Source organism: Chelonia mydas, chromosome 6 (assembly GCF_015237465.2).
Source record: "Chelonia mydas isolate rCheMyd1 chromosome 6, rCheMyd1.pri.v2, whole genome shotgun sequence".
In the NCBI taxonomy this organism is placed as follows: domain Eukaryota; kingdom Metazoa; phylum Chordata; order Testudines; family Cheloniidae; genus Chelonia; species Chelonia mydas.
Genome location: NC_051246.2, coordinates 67,473,593 through 67,492,147, shown reverse-complemented (window position 1 = coordinate 67,492,147; position 18,555 = coordinate 67,473,593). Strand labels below are relative to the sequence as shown.

At 42.3% G+C, this 18,555-nt stretch overlaps 1 long non-coding RNA gene across 3 annotated transcripts in view; it reads left to right on the top strand.

Annotated features, from left to right (window-relative positions):
- LOC122466121 overlaps positions 1 to 9,061 on the top strand; it is an 82,913-nt gene extending 73,852 nt beyond the window's left edge. For all 3 annotated transcript variants that reach the window (XR_006291401.1, XR_006291399.1, XR_006291400.1), the window contains 2 exons: positions 400 to 499; positions 8,754 to 9,061. This is a non-coding gene — a long non-coding RNA (uncharacterized LOC122466121). The remainder of the gene's footprint in view (positions 1 to 399; positions 500 to 8,753) is intronic.
- Positions 9,062 to 18,555: the final 9,494 nt, after the last annotated feature.

The following is an 18,555-nucleotide window of genomic DNA, read 5'->3' as shown; positions in this document are numbered from 1 at the left end:
GGTTAAAGAACTTGCTGAAAAGTTGCACAGCAAGTTAGTGGTAGAGCTGGAAAAGAACCCAGAACTCCTAACACCTAGTCCCCCATGTTCTTCTCTGCTGCTTTAGGGTGTTGACAATTTTTGGCTGTTGTAAGGGTAAAAAGTACTTGGACCTTGCAGATGCAGGAAGAACTGTTTCTCCCCAATTTTCTTTGAAAAATACATTCATTTACATTATTTGTTTATTGTCTGAGATGTAATACAGCTTTGCAATGCCATTTTAATGTAGGAATTTATTTCCCTGTCATGAAAACTGATTATGTCTAAAACAGTTAGAAGATCATGCACCATAATGTAATGTACAGATGAACTAATAATCACAGCCAATGTTGAATTCTGAACCAATTATTCATTTCACAGGTCACTTCCATTCATTATTACACAAGAGAAGGATTTTAAAATGCAAAGCAAGAAACTGGAGACTGCTGTAGAATGTGCCTCTCATAAGTGATCAGTCACGGTAACCATCCTAATTCTCCAAAGAGAAAGTCCTGTAATAGCTGGTTAAACAGTAAACTGGAGGCAGTGGTGAGGCCTAAGCCGACATTTACAAGGATTTCTTCCACTAACTTGCTTAACAGCAACCAGCTGTTTAGAAGTGGCTATGTTACAAGCCCAACAATAGACCATAAGACCTCGTATATCTGGAGACTGTCTTCTACTGCCGTTAAGTACCATCCTTACTGATGCATCTGCCCACCAGCCTCACTGAGGGCTTTGAGATTTATGGATGAAAAGTGCTATATAAGAGATAAAAGAAAAGGAGTACTTGTGGCACCTTAGAGACTAACCAATTTATTTGAGCATAAGCTTATGCTCAAATAAATTGGTTAGTCTCTAAGGTGCCACAAGTACTCCTTTTCTTTTTGTGAATACAGACTAACACGGCTGTTACTCTGAAACATATAAGAGATAGTGATTATTATTAATGATTATCCAAAAACAAGCTCAAGGATGGAAGTTACCCCTCAAACCCTCACCCTTGTCTGTAATCTCCCCATAACTTGAAACATAGCCCCCATCTTTAGGGTTTCAATTTGACTCAGATGTAAATCTTTGATTCTTCAAAAGCAAGTCTCCTAGTCAATGGGGAAATACTGGAGTGTATCTTACCCCACACACAATTTTCACCAAAAGGGCCTTGCCGGGTGATAGGGTACTGAACTGGCACACAAGCAATCAAGAGTTCAAATCTCAGTCTTGGCTTTCTGCTTGCAAGCAGGAGATAAGAACGAGAAGGACTTTAAAGTAGGTTCAAAGGGGGCAGGTGACAAAAATCCATAGTAAGCATAAAAAAGGTGATCTGTTAAAGAGAGTTAAATGTTTCAAGGGACATGAACAACTACAGCAGGATCACAGAAGCAACAAGAGGGAAATCAGTAAGGAAATCTGCTCAATATCTTAGATGTTTATACACAAAATCAAGGAGTATGGGGAATAAACAGGAAGAACTGGGAGTATTAATACAAAAGCTAAAGTATGACTTACTTGGCATCACAGAGAAATAAAGAATATATACACTTGTTCTGAGGTCCAGAAGGAGGCCAGTTGAAAGTCTCCAGGTAAGATAAAAGGAGAAAAAATAGGGGTGACCTCATGGTAGGGATTGGTTCTACTATAGATCACCAATCAGGAAGAGAACAAACAGAAGTATCTAAAAACACAAGACTTGGTAGTAATGGGAGACTAACCATCCAGGCATCTGTTAAAGAAGTAATATGGCAAAACACAAAAATTCCAATAAATTCTTGGCATTCCAAGAACTGGGAACAACTTCCAGAAAGTGAAGGAAGTAGCCAGGGGGACAAACATTTTAGACTTCTTTGTGACCAACAGGGAGGACTTAGTAAAGAATCTGAAGGTGGAAGGCAATTTGGATGAAACTGATCATGAAATGATAGCTTTCACTATTCTAAGGGAAGGAAGGCGTGAGAGCAGCAGAATAAGGACAATGGAATTCAAAAAAGCAGACTTTAAACTCAGACAACTAGTAGAAAAGGTCTCATGAGAAGAAAATCTGAGGGCTTGTCTACACTGGCACTTTACAGCGCTGCAACTTTCTTGCTCAGGGGTGTGAAAAAACATCCCTCCCCCCCCCGAGTGCAGCAAGTTTCAGCACTGTAAAATGCCAGCATAGACAGTGCACCAGGCCTGGGAGCTGCACCCCCAGCCCTGGTAGCTGCGCCCCTCGTGGAGGTGGTTTTTTTAGAGCGCTGGGAGAGAGCTCAACCAGCGCTCTGCCGCGACTACACATGCCTCGTCAGTGCTTTAACATTGCCAGTGTAGAGTAGCCCTAAGAGATAAAGGAGGTCAGGAGAGCTGGCAGTTTCTCATAAAGACAGTATTAAAGGCACAACTGCAAACTATTCTGATGTGAAGGAAAGACAGGAAGAATAGTAAGAGGCCAGTATGACTCCATCAGAAGCTCTTTAATGACCTGAAAATCAAAAAGTGGAGACATGGACAAATTGCTAAAGAGGACTATAAAGACTAGAACAAGAATAGCACATAGGGACAAAATCAGAAAGATTAAAGCACAAAATGAGTTACGCCTAGCAAAGGACATAAAAGGCAATCAGAAGAGGTTCTTTAAATACATTGGAAGCAAAACAAAAGAAAGTGTAGGTCCCCTACTTAGCAGGGAAGGAGAGCAAATAACTAAGGCCATCAAGAAGGCTGAGGTGTTTAATGCCTATTTTGTTTCAGTCTTCACTGAAAAGGAAAATGGTGACCAGATATTCAACACAATTAATATTAACAAAAAGGGGGAAGACACGCAAGCCAAAATAGGGAAAGAACAGGTTAAAGAATATTTAAGTAGGATGGATGTATTCAAGTCAACAGAGCCCAGTGAAATTCATCCAAGGATACTTAAAGAACTAGTTGAAGCAATCTCAGAACCTTTAGCAATTAGCAAGTACAGTATCTTCGAAAATTCATGGAGGACAGAGGACTGGAGAAGGGCAAACATAGTACCTACCTTTAAAGAGGAGCACAAGGAGGACACCAGGAATTAGACCAGTCATCCTAACTTTGATACCTGGAAAGATACTGGATTATTAAACTATCAGTTTGTAAGCATTTAGAGGATAATTGGGTTTTAAGGAAGAGCCAGTATAGATTTGTTAAGAACATGCCAAGCCAATCTAATTTCTTTCTTTGATGGGGTTACTGGCCTGGGGGAAGCTGTAGACTTGTTATATCTTGATTTTAGTAAGGCTTTTTGACACAGTCCCACATTATATTTTCATAAGCAAACTAGGAAAATGTGGTTTAGATGAAATTACTGTAAAGTGGATTTCACCTGGTTGAGTAGTTATCAATGGTTCACTATCTAACTGGGTGGGTGCAGGGTCAGTCCTGGGTCTGATACTATTCAATATTTTAATTAATGATTTGGATAATGGAGTAGAAGGGTATGCTTATAAAATTTGTGGATGACACCAAGCTGGGAAGAGTTGCAAGCACTTTGGAGGACGGGATTAGAATTCAAAAGGACATTGACCAATTGGAGAATTAGTCTGAAATCAACAAAATGAAATTAAAGAGAGACAAGTACAAACTACATCACTTAGGAAGGAAAAATCAAATGTACAACTACAAAATGGGGAATAACTGGCTAGGCGGTAGTACTGCTGCAAAGGATCTGAGAGTTACAGTGCAGAGGTGGCCAAACTTACTGACCCTCCGAGCCACACATGGCAAACTTCAGAAGTTCGAGAGCTGGGGCACACCTGCTGGGGCTTTGGCAGGGGTGGGAAATAATATTCACATGGGGCCACTCCATGAATTTTGGTGAGTTGTCATGGGCCACACATTTCTACTATATTAATGAAATTTTTAAATTCTACCCCTCCACTGCAGTGCCACATAATAATTTGTGCAAAAACTGAGGGGGCAGGAGAGGGTCCGGGGTCTGGGAGGAAGTTTGGGTGCAGGAGGGAGCTGCAGGCTGGTGCAGAGTCTTGGGGTGCAGGAGAGGGTAAGGGGTGTAGGCTCTGGGAGGGAGTTTGGGTACAGGAGGGGGTTCTGACCTGGGGCAGGGGTCGGGGTGCAGGCTCTGGCCAGGAGGTGTTTACCACAGGCGGCTCCCGACCGGCAGAGCAGCAGGGCTCAAGCAGGCTGCCTGCATGCTGTGGCCCCACACGGCTCCTGGAAGTGGACAGCTGCTGGCACGTCTCTGTGCGTTCTTTGGTGGGAGGGGGCCAGTGGGTCTCTGTGTGCTGCCCGTGCCCACTAGCACCTCCCAATGGGAGCTGTGAGGATGGCAGTGGGGCAGCACACGGAGCCACCTCCCCCAAACCTGGGGCATGCAGAGACATGCCAGCAGCAGCTGGCCACTTCCAGGAGTGGCGTGAGGCCATGGCAAGCAGGCAGCCTGCCTGAGCGCCCCGCTGTGCTGTGGGACTTTTAGCAGCCTGGAGATCATGAGGACAGAAATGTTAGTCATGGCGTACCAGACAGAAATGTTAGATGGGCCATATCCAGAAAAATCTTATTTTTCCCACCACTGGGCTTGGGGCTTCAGCCCCCTGGGAGGCACCTTTTAGGGCTTGGTGCTTCAGCCCCATTCCTGCTGAAGCCTTGAGCCCTGGCAGGTGCGCCCCACGGGGTTGAAGCCCTGATACACCCCCCTCCCTGCTGGGCAGAAGCCTCTATCCCACCACCTTGCTGCAAGGCAGAGGTCCTGAGGCTCCAAGAGCCACACCTCAATGGTAAAAGAGCCCCATGTGGCTCGCAAGCCACAGTTTGGCCACCTCTGTTATAGTGGACAATATGATGCAGTTACAAAGGCTAACAACATTCTAGGGGGTATTAACAGGAATCTCATATGTAAGACATGGGAGGTAATTGTCCTGGGCTACTTGGTGCTGGTGAATCCTCAGGTGGAGTATTATGTCCATTTCTGGCCACCACTCTTTAAGAAAGATGTGAACAAATTAACGATAACCTGACTTGTGAGGAAAGGTTTTCTAACAAAACTGGGAATGTTTAATTTTAAGAAGAGAAGACTGAGGGGGGACCTGATGTTAGCATTCAAATATGTTGACTTATCAAGAGGAGAGTGATCAATTGTTCTCCATGTTAGCTGAAGATAGGACAAGAAGGAATGGGCTTAATTTGCAGCAAGGGACATTTAGGTTAGATATTAGGAAAACGTTCTAACTATAAGGGGTAGTTAAGTTCTGGAATAGGCTTCTAAGAAAGGTGTGGGATCCCCGTCTTTGGAGGTTTTTAAGAACAGGTTAGACAAACATCTGTCTTTAGGACGGTTTATTTGATCCTGTCGCAGCCAAGGGGCTTTCTTGATGACCTCTCTAGGTTCTTTCCAGCCATTCATTTCTATTATTCTGTATTGGAGGAGAAGAATATATGCACCCCAGGTACAAAAGAATTCACACATTACAGCCTTATTGGCTCTTTCAAAGAGGAAACTGTGTCTACCCAAGGAAAACAGGATCCTGCCTTTGGTTGCTGTATATTATAAGAGCATGAATAGGGACTAGTATGATCATTCTGTGCACAATCAACAACAAGCAACCATTTGTGAGGAGGGTAATTTGCTGCATCTCATGAGAATACAATATCAGTACCTTAGAATCTCTACCATGTGGAGAACCTGGTTCTCAGATGAACCTCACTGGTGATGGGCAGAGAAGAGTCACAGAAGAAAACAAGAGACAGTGGTCGTGGTGTGGTCAGATGGAGAAGTCTCAGCAGAAATGAGGCCACGTCAAGTGTCTGGAATGCAAAAATTATTCGGTTTATTCACTAAGTGTAACTATGCCTACTACATTTCAAATCTTTTGTCTCTCCCTTTACCCATTGTAAGAGGCAACCTCAAGTGTCTGTTTTCCATAAGAAACAGAAGAATTTTTACGTTGTTGGTTGCACCTGCCAGCCACTCCCCTGAGTGAATCTCCAAACCTGCTCCATTTGACTTAAAGGAAACTTGCGGTGGTTTTTACCAGTCTCAGAGAGCACAACAGAAACGTCACTTTATCAGAAAATGCAAGTTAAGCAAGGAAACAAGAAAGCAGTATTACAAGATACCAAAAAACATTTCAAAACCCTGAGTGCTCTGAAGTGGGCAGATGGGCAATCCTTGGGGGCTACTGACAGAAAATGGAAACAGGAAGTAGCTTTTTCTAAGCACTCATTTCCAGGGGAACATTTCAAGTACAGATATAGCTCAAGAATCCTCAGTCAGTATTTCTGAGGCATGTTACCTGGGCATATCCCAGCAGACGCTGAAGGAAAATTACAAGCCAGAAGTAAGATTCACTCAGATAATAACGTTAAAATTTAAACAAGTGATAACAGGTATAATGAAAACTAGACAAGTTGGCCTTATATGTCACAGACATCCAAATGTCTTGGAGAGTAGGTGGGATACTGGAAGAGTGTATGTTCCCTCCAGTATCACGTCTCTTTTTATGAAAGCAATTATTCTAGACATTAACCAACTAATATTAACCATTTACATACCACCCATCCAATCTTAATCAGACATTCTCAAGGTCCAACAGAGCAGCTGGATACACAGCTTACTTCCCCAGGGATATAAAACAGCATACACTAAACAACAACAACAACAAAAATATTTAGCACTTATATAGCACTTTTCATCCATGGATGTCAAAGCACTTTACACCTCAATTTTATTGATGGAGAAAACTGAGGCATAGACAGTAGGATGTTTTTCCATTAACACCTATGACCCAAAGCCATCCACATAATAAAAGGCTCTGGGTGTTAAATCTAGCAGTTCCAGAAAGTTTAGAGTAATGACAGAAGGAGAAATAGAAAAGGAGTAGTTGTGGCACCTTAGAGACTAACAAATTTATTTGAGCATAAACTTTCGTGAGCTACAGCTCACTTCATCGGATGCATGCACCTGATGAAGTGAGCTGTAGCTCACGAAAGTTTATGCTCAAATAAATTTGTTAGTCGCATCCGATGAAGTGAGCTGTAGCTCACGAAAGCTTATGCTCAAATAAATTTGTTAGTCTCTAAGGTGCCACAAGTACTCCTTTTCTTTTCGTGGATACAGACTAACACGGCTGCTACTCTGAAAGAAGGAGAAATAGTTAGTGCCAGACACAGGTGGACTAGATTCAGTTTAGCCCTAGTGGAGGAAATATCACCACTTCCAGTTGCCGCCTGGTTAGATGTGCACAAGATGTTTTGATGGAACAAAATGCACCATTAATAACAAACAGTACCCAACTAAGAGTGACACAAGAGGTATTTTGTAATTGCTTCTAATACATCAGAGTGCTTGCTCTTCCAAAGAGATCTGCTGTCTTATAATTCACGTTGGGATGAGCAGCTAAGAATCTTGCTTTCTTCACAACTGAATTAATGTGCAACAACACTCAAGCAGTGAGAAACATTTAGAATGTATTAGGCTTCTTCTCAGTGGGTGTAGGTAACAATAAGGGGTAATCAGTCAAAGCTCTGGTAAATATGAAATGAACAAGAGAAAAAAAGTTAATGTACCATGGCAATTACATTGCTTGGGCTGGGGGAGGAGAGGAACAGGCTTGCTTCAAAACCCTGAGGTTTCTATGGTGAAGGAGGAAGGAGACTGGAGTAATTTCTGTTCATGGAGAATTTAATTTCAGACTCTCTCTCCTTCATCCCCTTAAAATAGCTTGTAAAATGTGCCAGATTGACAAGACTGGAAATTGTCCTTTAAAAAAAAAGTGTTTCTCTTTTTATTGACTACAGTCTTTTCCCTGTGATTTTGAGAAAGTGTGTGTTTGCACATGTGAGGAAAAGACTTTTGAATATCAGCTGTATGAAGAAATATTTTGGCTGCAAGGAGGGGATTGGAAGTGGCTAATGTGGCTGTGAAATGGTGATGCCTTTTTCTGTGTATTGTACCTTCACATTTCTAAGAACTCTGCCTGCGTGCAAAGACAGCAGCCATTTTATTCTCAGTGTTACTAAGTATCTTACAGAGGAGAGAGACCCAGTGCTCTCATGGAGATTTTACTTAATAGACTTTTCTTCTTTTCCTTAATGAGAAGTAAGAAGCCATTTAGAATGAAAATACATCACAGTATATGGGAACATTACATGGAAGAAGCTGCCTTACAATTTTTTTTTTGTTAAACATAGCTCTAGTTCCCAGCAAGGTGAATTGATTTAAATCAGAATGATTGAACTCACCAATTTTAATCTTGCTTTAAATCAGCAAGCAGGAAACCTTGATTTAAATAATTTATTTTAATCATGTTTTGCCTTTATATTTTTTAGTTATTTTCCTAAAGAAAGGTTGATTCCCATTGGCTGGTAACCATTAAAACATGTTAATTTGTAACTAAATATAGATTTTACATGAACTTTGGTGCTTCTCTTTGCTGACCTGGAGAATACTCTATATTTATATACATTTATTTAAGCAATTACATAGCTTAAATTTTTCCTTCTGATTTGTTGTCAAGCTCTATTTGGATGGAAATTCCAGTTCAAGTAAAAATGCACAAAAACAGCATTTTATTTGTGTTTATTAAATAAAACTGTGTTGACTATGAACTAAGCAAAAAGTTTTAAATGCAAAACATGTTTTGATAAACTAACTGATTTATTAAACAAAGGGAAATATCATCTGTAGTTACTGAGTTGAACTGATTGTTATGGCCACCATGCGCTTACGAGTCTAGAAATAGTAGATCTCATCCTCTCACACAGTTTTTTCCCCATAGATCAGAAGAAGAAAACAAGCTTTCCTGCTTTTTCAACTCCGAAATGGTTCCTTAACTTTGAATGAACTAGTCATTCAACTGAACTAGTTGAATAAACTGAAGAGGAAATATTCTTTCTGCACCCACAGAAAAAGCTACTGCTATTGAAAGCTATTTTAGCACTTCAGCAAACTCTGGTCCTGGTCCTTAGCCAGTGACTTCCACTAGTTCAGTGGTTTCAGTTTGGCAGCAAAGAGTAGTGCTTAATATTATTTCTTATATTTCATTTGAATTATTTTAATAGCTGATAATAAATGTAAGCCTGAATGTAGACTGTCAATTTCAAATTTAATTTTAAATAGGTTTATTTAAAAAATAATAATATATGACTATTTCATTTAAATTAAAAATCCAATTTAAAATAATCCATCTTTTTAAAACCATAAAATTTTATACACTCTGATTCTCTGGTTTGAGAGCTCCTAAGGTTATTTAGCAGGAATGAACGGGCCATTGCTGTAGCAGCATTATATGCAAGGTCAAATCACATATTTGGGGTGTTCATCTCTAAACTCTAAAACAACATAGTTAATGGAGAGAATGCAGAGGGGATCCTTGTTAGGGCCACCCACACTTAACTCCACTCTGTTAGAAAGATGAGGAAGAGGTTATTTCTCTTCCTTTGCATGTCTTTTCCCTATTTCACTCTTGTTTGTCTTTTCTTCTGTTGCTATTTTTGGTCTCTGTTCCTCTCTTCTCACTCACTACCCTGTAACAGCATCATTAGGAGCCAAGGCTTATTATTATTGTTATGATTAAAGTGACCTGCAAAGAGGAAAAAAAACAGATTTGTGCCATTTTCCCTTTTTGATATATGAAGAAGGCCTGAAAGTAAATTTGTGGGCTTTTTCTTTCTTCCTTTTATTTTTTATTTTTTTTAAAGTCAGCTTCTTCTTTTTCTTATTTGAAATTCTGGTCTTTTCTACCCTGCTTTCCCTGGAAGACTAAGAAGAACTAGAGAACTGGTAGATTTATGACAGAGAGACCACAAAAGTGAAACCTAATTAATGGATGGCGAAAAAGTCAAGCCTCTGGCCCTTCAGCACTGAAACCTCCAGCCAACCCTCCACTAAAACCAGAGAAGAGCAGACATGACATCCCTGCTATTTCTAGGATTATGAGAAGCAGCCACACAAACTCTTTTTGGGGTAGAGGTGAAGGAGAAGTCACTTTTAGGCCTTTTCAATCTGTCAAAGAAGCAAAAAGAGCACAAACCCCATGTTTTCCCTTTACAAGTCATGGTTAAGTGTTCACATGTGATCAGTGCTGTACAGGACATGAAAGAAGACAAGGTTCCCAGCCTAAGAAACTTACAAAGGACTAAGACTGAGCACTGAAGTACTTTATATATTGAACCAATTGGGTTCAGAAACTAAACCCCCATCTATACTAGAAAAATAATCAGTGACAGGATCCCCTCAACTAAAGCAGAAAACAGTCCATCCATTAGTGTAAGCTGGGCCAAATGGTTTATAACACTAGTCACAGCAAGCCCATGGTACAACAAGGTATCTAGAATTTTTTTTGCTATGACAAATGTTAGAGTTATACTCATATCTACTAATGGCCAAATAATTTTCTTTCATTGTTTACACAGAACAGAGAGGCCTGCAAATACCCATTATTATAGGGTCATTGACCAAGTATAAACACCCCCTACTAATGCACAATCCTAGTCAGTTTACCTTTTTAGCCCATTCTGTTGATAAGGCAGTATTGGTTAAAAAACTAATCTGGTTTACAGGGGAAGTAAAGGCAACTATAAAAGTATCTAACAAATGGGAGAAAGGGGAAGATGATAGTAATGAATATAAATCAGATTCTAGGAATTGTAGAAAATTGATGAGCGAAGCAAAGGGACAAGGAGAAATCTATGGACAACAGAGTTAAAGAGAATAAGGAGTTTTTAAAAAAAGAATTCTGACAATGGTATTAATCTATTACAAGATGGAAATGGTAAAATTATCAATAATGCAGAAAAATGCAGAAAAGTTCAGTAACTATTTCTATCCTGTATTGGGAAAAACACAAATGATATAGGCATATCATATGATAACTCTCTTTCTTCGAGTGCTTCCTCATGTCCATTCCAATGTAGGTGTGTGCACCCTGGATACATTGCTGCTGGAGAGTTTTCCCTCAGTAGTATCCATCAGGTTGGCTCTGGTGCCCCCTGGAGTCGCACCCTCATAGTGCCGGTATATAGGGGGTCTGTGGCCTTGCCACCCCTCCAGTTGCTTCTTATTGCCCGTGACGGTCGCTGGAACTTCAGCTTGTCTCTTGCGTTTCACAAGTGTTTCTTCTCAGTGGACTTTTCTGTAAAATAATTGTAAATAGTTACTGTTAGTATTAGATTAGTTCTTAGCTAAGTAGTGTAGTATATATAATTAGTAGCATTCCCCACTTAGTGGGACTAGCCCACTGTGGGCACCAGGGTATGCCTCGGTCCCCAGGGTTTAAACTGTGTGCAGCGTGCCACAAACCAGTGCCTGTTAGTGACCTGCACAAGAGTTGCCTTAAGTGTCTGGGAGAGGCCCAGGTGCAGGATCTGCAGGAGCTTCAGACCAAGGACAAAAAAGGACAGGGACACTAGACTGAAGTTCCTCTTTATGGAGGCAGTACTCCATCCCCCTTCGGCACCGACTCAGGTGAAATCAACATAGTGTATTTCTAGGTCAGTAAGAAGTGCCCCAGTGTCTCTGAGGGAGACGCAGTGCCATTCTGCATCCCTGGCACCAAGAAAGGAATCCACACCGATGGTCCAGGATTTACGACACTGACATGAGTCCTCGATGCCAAGGAAGTCAATTCCAGCGCTCACCATCGCCAGTGGTGAAGAAAAAACAGAAGAAGATGGCACTCTCTAACCCCAAGGTCTACAGGCCATAGGGATGCGGTCAGTGTGACCCATGCTGAGCCACTTAGAGGCAGCAATGGGGCATGTGGCACTGTCAACTCCGGCCCCAGGAAGGACGCGTGAGTCTGGTACCTTCGGACTCCCCACCTAGGGAGAGCCACCATAGGGCAGCAGCCCTGACTCTACTGTCGACATTGAAGGCTTTTGAGACAGCAAGAGACTTCCTTTCCGTCCTGGTGCCACTATCCCATACCATTTGGGAGATGTCAGCAGCAGCATCAGAGCTGAGGGATACCATGGCACTGAGGCCGGTACTGGCAAAGGGTAAGCTAGCCGTGATAGTACAGCATAGATCCCCTCATTCACAGCACTGCTCTCTGCAACTGCCCCGGTCGCCAAGAAGCGACTCCTTGGCCTCTGAGTCAGAAGCAGAGTCCTGCGCAGGTGCAGACATTGCTCCAATCAACGGACCCTGTGGCGGACATGAGCCAGGGCATGCTACCAGTGGCCATTTTGGAGCCCCTGGGAATTCCAATCTATCCAGGGATCCCAATCTAGAAGATTATTCTCTGCGATATGAGAGGCATGAGCTCCCCTGCCCATCTCCCTCAGAGCGGGGATTGGTCCCTGGTGCCGAGCCTGGTAGCAAACCATAGGAATTCCCATCAGAGGACTCATCTGGAGCAGAGGGAGAAGTACAGGGCCTTGTGCCTGTACAGGTCTCATCATCTTCCTCCTCCGCTGAGGCAGTGGGGCCCGGGGGGGGCTTGTGGACAGCTATGACGCTGACCCAGGATGATTATAAAGCACACCAGGAACTCATGCAGAGGGTAGCCCAGACCGTGAGCATAAAACCAGAAGATATCTCTGAATCCTCCCATGGCTTATTGGATATTTTAGTGACCTCAGGACCATCATGCATGGCCCTGCCATTGAATGATGCCATCCTAGAACCTATAAAATTGCTCTGGCAGACCCATGCATCCCTCCAACCTACTGCCAAGATGATGGAGAGGAAATACTTTGTCCCTCCCAAGGTGTATGAGTTTTTGTATTCAACCCCCCACTCCCACCCCTCAGGCTCGCTGGCCATTTTGATGGCACATGAAAGGAAGAGATAGGGGCTAAAAGGGCTGTCCCCTAAGGTCAAAGATGCCATAAGACTTGACTCTTTTGGCAGAAAGGTCTACTCTACAGGTGGCCTCCAGTTAAGGATTGCCAACAACCAGTCTTTCCTGGGTCGGTATGACTAACTCCTGGACTGCAATGGCAAAGTTCAAGGAGCTCCTGCTGTTGGAATCCAAGGGTGAATTTTTGGTCCTGGTAGAGGAAGGCAAAGCAGTAGCCAAAGCATCCCTCCAGGTGGCTCTGGACACGGCAAACCCTGCAGCCCGCTCCATGGCTTCTGCAGTGGTCATGAGGCAGAGCTCCTGGCTTCAGTCTTTGGGACTGCCCTATGAGGTCCAGCAAATGATCTAGGCCTTTTCGTTTGAAGGCAAATTGCTCTTTTTAGAGCAAACTGATTCAAAACTCTATAGTTTGAAAGACTCAAGGGCTGCTTTGAAATTCTTGGGTCTGCATACACCAGCCGCCATTAGGAAGCACTATAAGCCCCAACCAATGGCCTGCATTTATCTTCCGCAGACCACAGCAGAGGCAGGAATACAGTAGGAGAAGGAACAGAGGCTACAAGAGGAGGCCTCCATCCCAATCCTCATCTGCTCCCTTGAGACATTTGGCAGGGTCTAAGCAGGCCTTTTTAGAGTGTGCCTGAGGACAGCTTACCAGGACAGTGTCTGGATCCTATGTCCCCTGCATCTGTGGACTGCTTATCCCACTTCTGTCAGGCTTGGGCCTTCATTACCACAGATCACAGGGTACCGTGCACAGTAGAAGTGAGATACACCCTTCAATTCAGTTGTTCCCCTCCTTCCCACCCTCCCTCCCTGTCCCTCTTTAGGAACCCTTCTCTTGGGAGACTTTTAGCTCAGGAGGTGCAGTTGCTCCTAAGGGCAGGAGCAGTGGAGGAGGTTCCACCGAAGCTAAGGGGCTGGGAGTTCTACTCCAGTTACTTCCTAATCCCAAAGGCCAATGGTGATCTCAGACTGATCCTGGACCTGCGAAACTGCAACAGATTCATGAAGAAACTGAAGTTCCACATGGTATCCTTGGCCTCCATTATCCCCTCTCTAGATCCAGGGGACTGGTATGCCACCCTCAATTTAAAAGATGCATATTTCCTGGATGCTGAAGTTAGACATTTTAAAATCAGTAGTTCCAAATAGCTTGCATCCAAGAGTTTTAAAAGAGCTCAGTGGACCATTAATGTTGATTTTCAATAAGTCTTGGAACACTGGGAAAATTCCAGAAGACTGGAAGAAAGCTAACGTTGTGCCAGTATTTAAAAAGGATAAACAGGATAACCAGGGTAAGCATAGGGTTGTCAGTCAGACATTAATCTCAGGCAAGATAATAAAGTGGCTGATATGGGACTCAATTAATAAAGAATTAAAAAAGAGAGTAATATAACTAATACCAGTCAACATGGATTTATGAAAAATAGATCCTGTCAAACTAACTTGATATCTGTTTTTTGAGGAGATTACAAATTTGGTTGATAAAGTTAATAGTATTGATGTAATATAGAGTTCTGTAGTGCATTTGACTTGGTAGCGTAACTGATTTAAAAACTAGGTCAATATAAAATTAACATGGTACACATTAAACATATTAAAAGCTGACTGACTGATAAGATCTCAAAATAAAAATGTAAATGGGGAATCATCATTGAGCATGTGTGTGTATAGTGGGGTCCTGCAGGAATCAGTTCTTAGCCCTGTGCTAGTAAACATTCTTATCGATGACTTAGATGAAAACATAGAATTATAACTGATAAAGTTTACGGATGACACAAAAATTGGGGTAGTGGTAAATAATGAAGACGACAGGTCACTGATACAGAGCGATCTATATTGCTTGGTAAACTGGGCTCAAGCAAACAATATGCATTTTAATACAGCTAAACATAAACATATAATCTGGGAAACAAAGAACGTAGGCCATTGTGAAAGGGTTGACTCGCTGCTAGCACCTCCTTGTAGCCAGAACTGGTGTAGCAGCTCTCTTCCTGTTGGGTACCCCCTGCCAATGGTCGTTCTGCCTCTTCCTGCAACTTGGCCCTCTAGCAGGTCACTGAAGTCTCTCCTCTTCCAGGGTAATCCATGAACAAAAAACAAGGGGAATTAATGCAAATAAACTGAGCTAACAGGAAATAGAGGGGAATGATTCCCTATCAAGGTGTGTTAGAATCTGGCACCCCCTTCCATCAGGGAGCAACCATTGGGCAACAGCCAGCTGGGAAGTGCCTGCTTCAGTCAGCCCTTTCCTTGAGAGTGGAGAGCCAAAAATCTGTTTGCTTCCCTGGTCTACCAGTGAGTGAGCTGCTCTGCTTCCCTTTTAGAGTCCTCCTCTAGTCTGTGCATGCATCATGCGTGGTGGGGCAGAGCTGCCTGAGCCCAGAGCAGCTCCTTAATCCCTTGTTGTCGAGTCTGGGCTTTGTATACCTCACCACAGTCATATTTACAGGATGGGGACTCTATCCTGGGAAGCGGTGGCTCTGCAAATGCTTTAGAGGTGGTGGTGGATAATTGGCTGAACATGAGTTCCTAGTGCATTGTTGTGTCAGAAAGAGCTAACACGACCATCTGATGCATAAATAAGATAATCTCAAGTAGGAGTAGAGAGGTTATTTTACTTCTGTATTTAGCACAGGAATACCATGTCCAGTTCCAGTGCCGACAATTCAAGAAAGATGTTGATAATCTGGAGAGGGTTCAGAGAAGAGCCATGAGAATCATTAAAGGATTAGATAACCTGCCTTATAGTGACAAACTCAAAGAGCTCTAGCGCTATAGCTTAACAAAGAGAAGGTTAAGGGTGACTTGACTATAGTCTATAAGTACCTACATGGGGAAGAAATACATGGTAATGGGCTCTTCAGTCTAGCAGTGAAAGGTATAACACGATCCAATGGCTGGAAATTGAAGCTAGACAAATTTAGGAGTGGAAATAAAGTGTATATTTTTAACAGTAAGGATAATTAACCATTGGAACAATTTACCAAGGCTCGTGGTAGATTCTCCATTGCTGGCAATTTTTAAAATCAAGACTGGAAGTGTTTCTAAAAGCTCTGCTCTAGAATTACCGTGGGTAAGTTCAATGGCCTTTGTTATATGGGAGTTCAGACTAGATGATCACAATGGTTTCTTCTGGCCTTGGAATCTGTGAATCTTGAGCTGACCACTAACTGGGACTTCGGAAGTGTCTGCATACCAGGACACTGCAGGATTACGGCAGGAGGAGAGAAGGAAAGTATTGATCAGAAAACATCAAGGGACACAGAGACATAGTGGGAGATGATGAATACATGGCTACTCAGCTATACTTGGAGGCACTCCTGGCACAGAATAAGTATAACACAGGCAGTGGAGGTTCCCGCCAAACAAACAGTCACCTTTTCTCGTTTTGGAGAGACCCAAAAAGAGATTAGAGTACTGTCGTCCACTCTCATTCAATCCTTGGCTTCTCTGCTGAGACTACCAACACAGTGTTTGCTTGTTTGTTGAAGACAAAGCCAATTCCTACACAAACATTTGTGATAGATAGATAGAACAACATTTGGTTACTACCCGCTCATACCTCTTTATCATTACCAAGCCATCCAGTCCTATCCTTTCTTCCTCCACTCAAATGTTCATGGCTTAAACTAGTTCTCTAGAAGTACCTTGCTTTTTGCTGATCTCACGCAAGACTGTATATAGTTGTTTTTTGGCACCCCCTTGACATGGATTGTGTTGCATTATGGATTTTTTTAAAATTTAAGAGCATATCCAGTTTATTGAAAACAAATTGTTCTGTCTTCCTATGAGAAGTTTCATAGCCACTCAGTTCATCCCACATAATGTCGAGGACAGCAGGTTGACTATTATTGGCCATTACAAACAGATAAAAAGGGAAAGGAAGAAGCAGGGGTGGGGAGAGAATGTGTTAGATGTGCCTACCCAGAATATCACCAGTGACCACGAAGGTAACTTCAGCTAAGAAGTGGTTGGATGCGTGTTCATGTGAACATACCAAGTCAGGGTCGGCTTGAGCTGGTTTCCAGATGTATGGGGATTTCTTCAGTGGCCCTCTGTGACCCTAGTGCAGCACTGAGAATGAGCAGACAGCCTAAACCCATAGCTCTGATGGACATGAATAGCCAAACTCATCTCAAATAGGTGATTAATCCTGAAGCCTAATGATGGCAAATTAAATGTGAACACTTTACTGCTTATTTTAGCAGTCTGGATATTCTGACTGGGGATCATCTAATTCCTGGAGACAACATTTAAGCAAGCAGAAAAGCAACTTTACAAAATATATGTAAAGCTTGCATTTTAATATTCCCTTCATGCCTGGGCTTTGCAATTACTGGGCTTGGCACACACCAAAAAAGTTACTCTGGCTCTTCTACTTCTTCATGCCAAGAATGTAATTTTATGGTAATTAAAAAGAATAGTGTTTATCCTGAAGCCTCCTCTCAAACAGGTTGGGTCAGGCAGGCTGCATTAATCGCATTGTTATTGGCCATTGTTCCACAGAACCCACGCATCTCACTTCCTTCCTTGTTCCAGCACAAACAGTAGGGTTTTCACAACTAGCTCCCCTAGTATACACAGTGCTGTGAAGGCTAGAAAAAAGGAAGCAAAGCAGATGAATCTGTTGAGGTCAGATAGGTACACTGCATATAATTTAAATAGGCATCCTCAGGAGACTGCCAGATGTAAGAGAAATCCCTCTCCTATATGGGATGTATAGATGCTGCCATCTGCTGGCAGGTTTCTAATTTTTAAACCTTTACCTGTGCAAGGGAAGGTGTATAGGATTAGACAAGTTCAGTGATCAGCAAGGACTAGTCAGGTTTCATTTGCATTTAAAAGGTTCTTGGAAAAGTTAGGTTTGGCAAAATGCTGATGTATGAGCGCTGGGGGGTGGGGGTGACTGGACAGACAATGAATTCTTCTAGTAATGTCTCTAAAGTCTATCACTATAAGGCATGTTTTCCAGTCCTTCAATCATTTTCATGGCAGGTAAAATTCAGTGTTGATAAATGCAAAGTAATGCACTTTGGAAAACATAATCCCAACTCTACATATAAAATGATGGAATTGAAATTAGCTGTTAGCACTCAAGAAAGATCTTGGATTGTGGATAATTCTCTGAAATCATCTGCTCAGTGTGCAGCAGCAGTCAAAAAAGCAAACAATGTTGGGAATCATTAAGAAGGGGATAGATAATAAGACAGAAAATATTATATTGCTTCTATATAAATCCATGGTACGCCCACATGTTGATGTTGTCACCCAAACTCAAAAAAGTTATATTGGAATTGGAAAAGCTTCAGAAAAGGGCAACAGAAAATGATTAAGGGTGTGGAACAGCTTCCGTATGAGGAGAGATTAATAAGATTGGGACTTTTCATCTTGGAAAAGAGACTATGACTAAATTGGGGGGATATGATAGAGGTCTGTAAAGTCATGACTGGTGTGGGGAAAGTAAATAAGTGTTATTTACTTCTCATAACACAAGAACTAGGGGTCACAAAATGAAATTAATAGGCAGCAGTTTTAAAACAAATAAAAGGATGTATTTCTTCACACAACGCACAGTCAACCTTTGGTACTCCTTGCCAGAAGCTGTTGCGAAGGCCAAGACTATAAAAGGATTAAAAAAAGAACTAGATAAAGTCATAGAGGTCCATCAGTGGATATTAGCCAGGATGGGCAGGGATGGTGTCCTTAGTCTCTGTTTGCCGGAAGCTGGGAATGGGCGACAGGGGATGGATCATTTGATGATGACCTGCTC